This window comes from Macrotis lagotis, chromosome X (genome assembly GCF_037893015.1).
Source record: "Macrotis lagotis isolate mMagLag1 chromosome X, bilby.v1.9.chrom.fasta, whole genome shotgun sequence".
NCBI lineage: Eukaryota > Metazoa > Chordata > Mammalia > Peramelemorphia > Peramelidae > Macrotis > Macrotis lagotis.
In genome coordinates, this window is record NC_133666.1 from 293,088,024 (window position 1) to 293,099,946 (window position 11,923).

Here is an 11,923-nt window from a genome sequence, read left to right on the forward strand (position 1 = left end):
GGGATCGGGTGGCTTGCATGTCACATGGCCAGGTGATTGTTGGGTCTATGGGGCTGGATGTGGGCTCTGGTGTTCATGGCTCCAGGACTGGTGCTTTGTCCATTGTGCCACCTGGCCATACCTACAATTATTACTATTATTTTTTTTAATTTTAATTTTTTTTCTCTCCCCTTTACTTTATCACCCAAGCAAATCTATATTCATGGGGGGAGGGGTATTTTGTTTACTCTTAAACAAGAATATTTTATTAATGTAAAAAACCAATTGTACAAAATAAGAATTTAAAAAAAATAAAAAAGAGTTTTATTTCAGATTTCTTTCTGTTGGAGGAGGGGTAGGGAAGGGAGAGAGAGAGGGAGAAAAATTGTGTAACTCAAAATCTTGCAAAAAATTGATTGGTTAAAAACTATCATTCTATGTAGTTGGGAAAACAAATAAAATATTTAAATTGTTTTTTAAAAATTAGAAACCTTCAAGCAGAAAAAAAGGAATCCTCCTTATAAACTTCATCCACTATCCACCCCTTTACAAAAATTACAAAAATGAATATTGAAAATTATCTTTACATAATTGGAAAAGAAAAAGAAAAACATTTAAAATTCTTTTAAAAATTCTTTTTCTAATTTATTTATTTATTTTTGAATTTTACAATTTTTCCCCTGATCTTGCTTCTGGAGAGCAATTTGGAATTATGTCCTAAGGGCAACAAAAATGTGTATGTTAACCTAAGGCATCCTTCAAACATCTCAGAAAATGAGGATAGACATTAATGAAAAAACTTGTAGGATGAACATAGAACTTGATTAATAAAGTTAAAAGCTTTTTTCTTGTAATTGCCTATATCTTTGTAGCCTCAACCATTATCCACTTTCTAGATTAATTTGATTAATCTAAAATGTTACATTTTATCAATCTAAACCAACTATCTCACCTGTAGACTACTTCAATCACCTGAGATCCTTTGTCTTGAGTATGGGGTCATGAAGACCTCATGTTGTTTCAACAGCAAAAGCCTTGATAATAAATGGATCATGCTAGTAACTTTTATAATTCCTCTCCCCCCATGACAGAAAATTCTATTCACATGCAGAATAAAAATTGATGGAGTCTGAATGCAAATCAAAGTCTTACTATTTTCCCTTTCTTTATCTTTGCCATTTTCCTTCTCCAGTTCATTTTTATAGATGAGGGAACTGAAGCAAAAAGGGACTTGTCCTGGGTCACATAGCTAGTATGTGTCTGATGCCAGATTTGAACTCAGGATGATGAATCCTGACTCCAGGCCTTGGACTCTATTCCACTCTATCATTTTCTTGCAATGCCTTTGTATTTCTCTTCCCTTAGCAGCTAGGTAGAGCAGCGGATAGAGCACTAGGTCTATAATATAAATTCAACATATAATTGTAGTCAGAAAGACTTGAATCCCAATCCAACCTCATACATGAGTTGTGTGACTCAGCAAATTAATTAACCTAAATCTGCCTCTGTTTCCTCAATAAGGATAATAGCCCCATTTCTCAAGGTTGTTGTAGGGATTAAATAACACCATCTTTGTAAAGTGTATGGCACAGTGTCTGGCAAAGAGTAGATGCTTAACAAATGTTGTCCCCTTCACGGTCCCTTGTACATAGTAATACTCATGTAAGTTAATGTTTATTAAGTTAATAATATAAAAATTAAATTTAATTATAGTTATCCCTATTCACCATCTCCATTCCTATAACTACCATTTTATGGTCAAAGTATATGCAAAGGCAATTTACAGATGAGGAGATCAAAGCAATCCATAGTCCTATGAAAAATTGCTCTACATCATTACTTATTAGAGAAATGCAAATTAAAGTTTCTCTGAGGTACCCCCTCACACCTCTCAGATTGGCCAATATGACCAGAAAGGATAATGATCATTGTTGGAAGGGTTGTGGGAAATCTGGGACACTATTACACTGCTGGTGGAGCTGTGAACTCATCCATCCTTTCTGGAGAGAAATTTGGAACTATGCTCAAAGTGCAAAAAAAAAAATGTGCATACCCTTTGATCCAGCAATACTACTACTGGGTCTATACCCTGAAGAGATGATGAAAAAGGGTTTAAAAACATAACTTGTACAAAAATATTCATAGCAGCCCTGTTTGTGGTGGCAAAGAATTGGAAATCAAGTAAATGTCCTTCATTTGGGGAATGGCTTAGCAAACTGTGGTATATGTATGTCTTGGAACACTATTGTTCTATTAGAAACCAGGAGGGATGGGATTTCAGGGAAGCCTGGAGGGATTTGCATGAACTGATGCTGAGTGAGATGAGCAGAGCCAGAAAAACACTGTACACCCTAACAGCACCTTGGGGTTGATGATCAACCTTGATGGACTTGCTCATTCCATCAGTGCAACACTCAGGGACATTTTGGGGCTGTCTGCAATGGAGAATACCATCTGTATCCAGATAAAGAACCGATGGGTTTGAACAAAGTTCAAGGACTATTCCCTTTAATTTAGAAAAATACAGATATCTCATTGTCTGATCTTGTTATCTCTTGTTTCTTTCTTAAGTATATGATTTCTCTCCCATTACACTCAATTAGGATCAATGTACAACATGGAAACAAAGTAAAGACTGACAAATTACTTTCTGTGGGGGGTGGGGGAGGGAAGTAAGATGGGGGAAATTGTAAAACTCAAAATAAATAAAATCTTTAATAATATAGCTACCATTTTAGTGTAAAGCTTCCCCTCACACCTGGTTGACCACTTCCAGCTCCTAATGTTCTCTCTGCTTTCCTGATTAAAAAAAAAAAAACGGGGCGGCTAGGTGGCATAGTGGATAAAGCACTGGCTTTGGAGTCAGGAGTACCTGGGTTCAAATCCGGTCTCAGACACTTAGTAATTACCTAGCTGTGTGGCCTTGGGCAAGCCACTTAACCCTATTTGCCTTGCAGAAAACCTAAAAAAAAACAAACAAAAAAAACTGTTAAGACAGAAAGAAGAGAGAAGACTTTGTTAGTAAAAGGAATTCCACCTTCAAAATTCACAGATTCTTTAAGGGAAGGAAGATGCCTTGATTTGATGAAAATTGGATGCCTTTGTGAATGACAGCTAGGTGACAAGGTGGATAGAGCACCCGCTGTGAAAGCATGCTATTTACAAAGAGATGTGGTCATGTGCAAAGATGACTCATGATGTGAATATAATAGAATAGTATTGCACCATAAAAAAATGGCAGAGGACATGGATAGAGAACTGTCTTCAAGTCAGAAAGGACTAAAACAGGTCATCTAACTGAGCAATGTCTTTTGTGAGCCAGAATAGTACTGGAAATGTGGAGGCATGAGTTAGTTATTTTATTCCACCACAACACTTGCCAAGACTGTTGTAAACAAGGAAGTTGTGGTAAGGACCCAGAGCAGTGTGAATTAATTTTGTTCTTATTTGAATTAATCTGGGAATCCAAGGAAGTTCTGTCAATTTTACTAACTATTTACATTGGTACAAGAAGTTTCTCGACTGGAGGTTTATGCCAATGAAATCATGGGTCTATTGTAAAAATGGGAGCTGGGCCAATGAGTTTAGCTTTTATGAGCAAGAACAGAAGTTTTGACAGATAGAATCCTCACATTGACTTTTTTTTAGGTTTTTTTTTTTTTTTGCTAGGCAATGGGGTTAAGTGGTTTGCCCAAGGCCACACAGCTAGGTAATTATTAAGTGTCTGAGACCGGATTTGAATCTAGGTACTCCTGACTCCAGGGCCAGTGCTTTATCCACTATGTCACTTAGCCTCCCCCGTACTCCACCTAGCTGCCCCCTCTCACATTGACTTTGAAGCATGTTGAGATATTCTGTAGCTGATTTTTATCTACTTACACTGTGGTAAAGAAGAGATTTCAGTTGATTGGATTTAGAACTGAGTTCACTCAGAAGGTACAAGTCTACTAGACTTGTCCCTTGATTTGATTTTTCTTGCCTTGTTCAATTGAAGAATCAAACCCTAAGCCTTCAGTGGGAAGAGAGACCACAAGCCTTTATCTCCTCCTTGAGTCAGACATGTAGCCCATGATCATATGTTTCTCCTGTTACTTCTGTCACTGTGGTACCTATTCTTTCTATTATTAAGTAAAGGAGATTTGAGATAACTAGCTGGCATAAGAGATAGAGGCCTAGGCCTGGAATCAGGAAGACCTGGCATGACCCTGAGCAAGTCACTTATCCTGTTTGCCTCAATTTTCTCATCTGTGAAATGAACTGGATAAGGAAATGGCAAACCAATATCACTGTCAAGAAAACTCCGAATGGGGTCCCAGAGAGTCAGGCATGATTCATGGCTAAGCAACAACAAATAACCTTTGTTGTTTGTGCTTGGAAAAGTTGAGAAAAGCCCTTGGTAGGACTAATAGAGGATATTATTGACATAGTTCTACTATTGTACCATTTCATTTCTTGATCAGTAAATTATCCCACCTGGTTAATTCTGGCTCTAATACTCTATTAAGGACATGATTGGCTGATGGATATGACTCTCACCTGGACTCAAACTGAGCTAGGAGAGTATTTTTCCCCATCTATAACTTTGTCTTTTTTTTTTTTTTTTCCATAGCAAATTTCTGTAAACAGGACAGGTTGTTAAAACATCTCAGTTAAGATAATGAAATACAGGTTCCTAAATTTGCCATCTGCTTGGTAGTAAATAAATTTTAACGTAATAAATTTTAACATAAGGCATCCTTCAAATATCTCAGAAAATGAGGATAATTAGACGATAATGAAAAACTTGTAGGATGAACATAGAACTCGATTAATAAAGTTAAAAGTCATAAACATTTTTCTGTTTTTAAAGAAAAAGATTTTAGTGAGAATGAACATGTTTTAGTCTTTTGTTATCTGTTTCAATTGAAGTTACATAAGCATCTTTTAGTCAAGTCTATCCATTTCTCAGGGATGGTCAAGGGCAACAGTTGCTTGTAAGGTGCTTAGCCCATACCGTATTTCAAACAGTATTGAAATAGATCATTTCATTCTCATTGCACCATTCTAGATAACTGTAGCCTAGGGTTTGGATATGACTACAATATAATAGTTTGGAAACAGCACCGTGGTAGAGCTCTTTATGGATTATACACGGGGCTCTGTGTATCAGCTTAGTCATAACCGCTGTTAAAATTCTCAAAGATTGAAATTAAGGAAGTGTGATCACACCCTATCAGAGTGAGATCAGACTTTTTAGAGCTATTGCATGAACCAAAAATTACCAAACCCTACACCAAGCCCTCCACCTAGAATAATAGAGTGTGAAACTTTAACAGCAGTGGCTTATAATGTCTTGCCCAGCATAATACTTTAACCTGATAGTGGTGAACAGTTGTGAATTTCAACTAATAGAACATTATACACACACACACACACGTGTGTGTGTGTGTGTGTGTTTTCTGTTTTGTTTCTTGTTTGTTTTCTATGACTTCATTTACAATGAACTATATCATTCTGTCATGACAGAATTTATCATTCTTGTCATCTCTGTTCCCCAGTCTAAAGGATTAAGTTGTAATATACACTCATTTCCCACATTCCCACCCCTCAGGCTGTCCCATATATATGTTAACTTTTTGTTGTGTTGGTTGTGTTTCTTGTTGAAATGTATTTTGCACTAATTTCTTTCCACATTATAATGATTGTGAGTTTAAAAGTCACTTGTAAAAGAATGAATAGTTTTTCAAGAACTTGGGTATTTTTGTTGTGCTCTCATTGTTTTGTTTCTTAGGTTTTTTGCAAGGCAAATGGGGTTAAGTGGTTTGCCCAAGGCCACACATCTAGGTAATTAGTAAGTATCTGATTTGAACCCAGGTACTACTGACTCCAGAGCTGGTGCTTTATCCACTGCACCACCTAGCCACCCTAGTTGTGCTCTTATTGTTACTGTGTTCTATTGTGTCTCTGAGATTTCTGATAATTGAACAGAAATAATACCTTGTTACCACCTCACACTTCTCAGATTGGCCAATATAACCAGAAAGGATAATGATCAATGTTGGGGGGGGGGGGATATGGGAAATCTAGGACACTAATGCATTGTTGGTGCAGCTGTGAACTCAATCCAACCTTTCTGGAGAGCAATTTGGAACTGCTTTCAAAGGGCAATAAAAATGTGCACACCCTTTGATGTAGCAATACCACCATTGGGTCTATATCCTGAAGAGATCATGAAAAAGGGTAAAAACATCACTTGTACAAAAATATTCATAGCAGCTCTGTTTGTAGTGGCAAAGAGTTAGAAATTAAGGGGATGTCCATCAATTGGGGAATGGCTAAAAGTGTGGTATATGTATGTGATGGAATGCTAATAATCCTAGTAGAAATTGGGAGGGATGGGAATTCAGGGAGGCCTGGAAGGATTTGCACAAACTGATGCTGAGCAAGATGATCAGAACCAGAAAAACATTGCACACCCTAACAGCAACATGGGGGTGATGATCAACCTTGATGGACTCACTCATTCCATTAGTGAAACAACCAGAGACAATTCTGAGCTGTCTGCAATGGACAATACCATCTGTATCCAGAGAAAAAATTATGGACTTTGAACAAAGATCAAAGACTATAACCTTCAAATTAGAAAAACAACCCATTATCTTATTGTGTAATTTTGCTATCTCATAATTTATTTTTCTTCCTTAAGAATATGATTTCTTTCTCATCACATTCAATTGAGATCAATGTATACCATGGAAATAATGTAAAGACTAACAGTATGCTTTCTGTGGGGGGTGGGGGGAGAGAAGCAAGAATGGGGAAAAATTTGTAAAACTCAAAATAAATAAAATCTTTCTAAAAAAATAAAAAATGAAATTAGGAGGGATTGGATTTCAGAAAAACCTAGAAAGACTTTCAAGAATTGAAAGTGGAGTGAATTGAGCGGAACCAGAAGAACATTGTACACCCTAACAGGACCATGGGATGATGATCAATGTTGATAGACTTGCTCATTCCATCAGTGCAATAATCAGGGATAATTTTAGGGAATCTGTGTTGGAGAACACCATCTGTATCCAGAGAAAGAACTGTGAAGTTTAAACAAAGACCAAAGATTATTACCTTCAATTTTTAAAAAAGTCATCTTATATATTACATAATCTTGCTATCTCTAATATTTTCTTTCTTCCTTAAGGATATGTTTTTTCTCTCAGAACATTCAATTTTGATATATGCATATCATGGGAACAAAATGTAAAACCTATCAGGTTGCCTTCTGTTGGGGAGAGGGGGAAAAATTGTAAAATTAAACCCTTGCAAAAAAAAATTGGTAAAAACTACTATTGTAAATAATTGGAAAATAAATAAAATATTCATGTTTTTTAAAAAGAAATAATACCTTTTTGTTAAAATTGTGCTACATGCATCCCTTCAAGTTGTCCTTACTTGCAGAGAATATCAAACTCTGTTTACTAAAACCTGAATGATTTCAAGCTCTAAAATTACTAGTACACACTCAGTGAGGAAACTTGGAGCTTTTGTCTTCTTGGATCAACATAATATCCCTTATGAAATTATATCTGTTGTCATACTGGAGTCAGCTGTCATGCTACTCATTCCCAGATTTTGCTTCTGTCTTTGATCTCTTTATAATATAGGCGAGGAATACATTTCCAGACAAATCTATTGTGTTTTCTTATGCTTAATCTAGTTATTTATTGCAAAAGATGGTTCTAAGGTGGGGGGAGGGGGGAGCAGAAGTTATTGGGAAGTAGTAGTGAAATAAAACAAACATCAACATGACCTAAAAAAAGAAAGATGACACATGCCTAAATTTCATCATCTCAAATCTGCTAAATATAAACACAACCTCTTTTGAAGTACAAAGAAAAAAAGGCAAAAAATGACTTAGGCAGAGAGGAACTAAAAGAAAAAGAGGAAATGAATTAATTTCTGTGTTTTACACCTATATATGATGTACCCTGGGAAAATGGTTTAGGTGCCAGTTGAAAATGTACTATTTCCTTAACTGATTTTTTAAAAATTAAGGCATTTATGATTTTATTAATGAGTTAATTTGATATTATTGATGTCTTTTATTTCTTAAATCATAAATATTTTTCAGCATCTGGCTGTTTTTCCCTATTGAATATTCTCTTAAAACAATAAAAGTTAGGCAAAGTTCAACTAACAGGCCAACTAAAGTCTGAAAGCAGAAGAGGGAAGTTAGTTTCATAATGTGTTCTCTAACTAAATTGATCATTGTAGTTTCTCTAAGTTTGGGGGGAGGGTATGTGTATGTGTGTATGTGTTTGTGTGTGTGTGTGTGTTCCATTTCTTTGTTCAACAATTAGCACCTTCTTTTTATTGTAATTTTTTTGCTACCACACAGATCATTGCTACTATGAAATTTTTGTTATACATTTGTTATTTACTCCTTACATTGAAATGACTCATATAGAAGTTGTCTTTTCCTTTATTTTAGGAAAAAGTCCAAGAAGAGCAAAAACTCTCTATGAATTTGGTCTTGTATTTGGAGCAGGTGGAAACAATTCTTCAGGTGAAAAAGACTGTTGGCTTATCTTAGACCTCAACCTCTTTCCCTTAAACTCCCAACAACTTGTACTTATAATTATTTATATACTTTAGAATTCCCTGAAACGTGCATAGTCTGAGAGAGGGTTGGGATTTGAAGGTAGGGTATGTAATAGTTTGCCAGATAAAGAAATCCTTTAAATAAAAATTCAGAAAACACTAGAATTACTAAAATTGGCTTTGTTATCTCTAATCAGTGTCTTGTCAGATGGGCCTTTTTCTCCCTCTTCATATTCTATATTTTGTCAGTGTTTAATCTATTATTTCCAGGTAGATGACTCTCAGATTTATACAAATAGTTCCATCCTCTCCCCTGAGTTTACATCCCAGATCACCAACTGCCTGTTAGACATTTCAAACTGAATGTCCCAGAGGCATCTTAAACTCAACTTGTCTTAAAGGAAACTCATCTTTTCTTCCCAAAGCTTTCCCTCTTTTAATGTTCTCTCTTTATTCTCAGAGTACAACTGACCTTCCAACATATCAGGGTTGTAATCTCAGAATTAATCTAGATTCCTCAGTCTTCCTCCTCTCAAACATTTGCCAAATTTTTGTCATTTCACAATATCTCTCAAATCTCACATCTGATCTCTTTACTCATTCAACTAACACTTTAGTTTAGTCTTAACACATTTCACCTAGATTGTTTTAACAACCTTCATTTGTTCATTTGCATTTTCCATTTCATAGAAGTGGTCTGTAGTTTATGAACAACTTTGGTGTCAAACTTTCTTTTATGAATTAAGAAGGGACATCACTTAGCACAAGAGCATACCAGAAGCATTTTTTTCCCTCTTGAAATTGATGTTTTATTCAAAATGAGTATAGTAGCTGGAAAGATGACAGCTAAAAAAGCCCAAACATTTTGTTTTGATTAGAAATAAAGCAGAGGTGAATGGTAGCCTTGGCACCTTAACAAGTTTTAACTAAAAATAGATAAAAAAAATATAATCAATAAGCTTCCAGTACACCATCTGAATTTGCAATATTTACAGCTAAAGCATTTAAAAAAAAACACTCCAAAACTCCTTAAATTAATTTTCCCTTAAATGCAGAGGTGAAGACTTTTGGTAGCAAAAATTTTCATGATTCTTAAAATAGGAGGCTTCAAACATATTCCTTTAAATTCAAAAGCTAAAAGTAAAATGCAGTTACACTGGCTTGGAAAGCATAGGCAATGCATTTTGCAGAATAATCAGTCCATTTCAGAAGCCCAGTGATGATGGGCTAACAACAACAAACCCCTGTCCCCCCAAAAATCCACATCCCAAAACAAAGAGGCAGATTGGAAAGCCCTGATTGTACCGAAAGCTAGGATGATGGATTCATTGTCAATCTACAAACAGCCCAATCTATGAATCTTCTTGGCCACTCATTAAGGCTTCCCTTTTGTACTTCAAGTTCTTCGGCACTGACCACGGAGGGATCAATGGCTGCATATTTTGTTCCGAAACTGCAATAAATGGATCTGTACATAAAGGTTTACTTCAGCACTTCTGCAAAGGTAAGGAAAATTGCCTCCAGTTTTAAGATGTGCTCTCCTAGCTCTGGGGTATAATTTGTACATCTCTTCTTTAGCTTCAGTTGAAAGGGCACTCTGGTCAAATACATCCATAATAGTAACAGGAATGTCCTGAATTTTATGAGGTTCCACATAAGAATTCTGACAGTTCAAGGTAAGCCTAGGAGCCAATTCACTTTGTTTCAAACTTTCTAGCCCATCAACCATGAAATCAATGGCATCTGCCATGACAAGATCCACAGGACCAGATGAAAAGTTTCCAAGTACTATTTTCTTGAGCATAAATGCTGGCATTAACCAAAACTGTTTGCAGTCCAGGTCTGGTTAAAGATGGAGGTGTCACTGAAGGAATTACAGAGTATAAGGGAACGAACTCTGGGAGATTTGTGAGTGTACTCAGCAAACTTCAGCCCCCAAAAGCCTCCCAAAGAAGCCCCAAAAGATGAACTTTAGTAGATGATCGAATAGTTTTCTGAATCCGATGGTCCCAATACACTGGATACTGCAGTGCTATAACTCTGTCACCCCATCCAGGCAATGCCAAAATCTGTCCGAAAAACACATCTGCAGTTCCACTTACAGGCCAAGAAATATGAGGGGACATCTGATACTTCTGGGGCCAGCATCATAGAGTGACCACACTTTACTATCATCATCATCTACTATGATCTTTTTAAGGGGAACTGTACTCCTGAACCAGTTATAATCAGGAGAGACTTTAATCTCTCCCATGATCTGCTGAAACAGCTGTTAACCGCTCCTCCGAGTGGCGCTGCCCACAGGGCTCCACGGCCGGGGCTGTCGGAAGCGGGACTCGAACCCAGCTCCTCCGGACTCCGATGCCGGTTGCCTCGCACTAAGGACGAGGCCTCGGCGCCCCCCCGGCCGCAGCCCGAGGCCCCTCCTGGGCCTGCCTGCCCCTGGGTCCTCCCCAGCCCGGCTCCTCCGGGACCGAGCCGACGGACGGGGCCAGGGCCGGTCCGCACCGCTCCGCACCCAACAGTCCGGGTCGCCGGGCACCAGAAGCATTTCTACCACCATACTCATGCCACTGCAAGATTCTTCACTTTTAGTGAAGCAAATTCAAATATAATCGGGAAATATTTAACAAAATAAACCCAGTAGAACATAAATAGTGGTAATGTGTGGTTTTCTAAGTCAAGACACTGGTCTCAAGGATCTTTATGTACTTTTTAACTCACCACAATTCTGTGTTCAAGATCAAAGACCTAGTGAATAGAACACCAGACCCAAGCATACGAAGCCCTGAGTTCCAATTTTTTCCTAAAACCTACTGGTTGTGTGACCCTCGGCAGTCACTTTCCCTCTTTGAGTCAGTGTCCCTATCTGTAAAATGGTACTAGTAATATCTATAGTAATATCTGTCCTTCCTCAAAGGATTGGTATGAACATCAAATGGAAAATATGTATATGGCATTTTGCAAACTTTTAATACTATATAAATATTTGTAAGTTGGTTGTTTAGAAAGGAGTGTAATTTTTTTTTGCCTTTTGAAGCAATTTATTAATTAGTTCCTAGCTACAGGTTCCTATGAGCTTAAAGGAATTCAGTAGCCCTCCATAATAAGACTAACATTGGTTCTTCCCCTCCTGGGAAAGCTGATCTTAACAACAGTTTTCTCTTCAGCTCTTCTACTTTGGAAACACAGACCTGCATGACGTCCACCTTGGACATCCCTTTGTGGCAATTCCAAGCTTTCCATTTGACTTTGGCTTTGAAGTCCTTGACCTCTGGCCAGGGGATGTTGATGTCCCTGCTGGTGGCCTGCTTGTAGTAGCTGTACACCACCAGCTTCTCCTCATCAGACACGGGGCTGGTCATCCGCT

General features: G+C 37.3%; 1 pseudogene; it reads right to left on the reverse strand.

Moving 5' to 3' along the window:
* Positions 1 to 9,810: 9,810 nt before the first annotated feature.
* On the reverse strand, positions 9,811 to 10,841 carry LOC141500803 (maspardin pseudogene; annotated as a pseudogene).
* Positions 10,842 to 11,923: the final 1,082 nt, after the last annotated feature.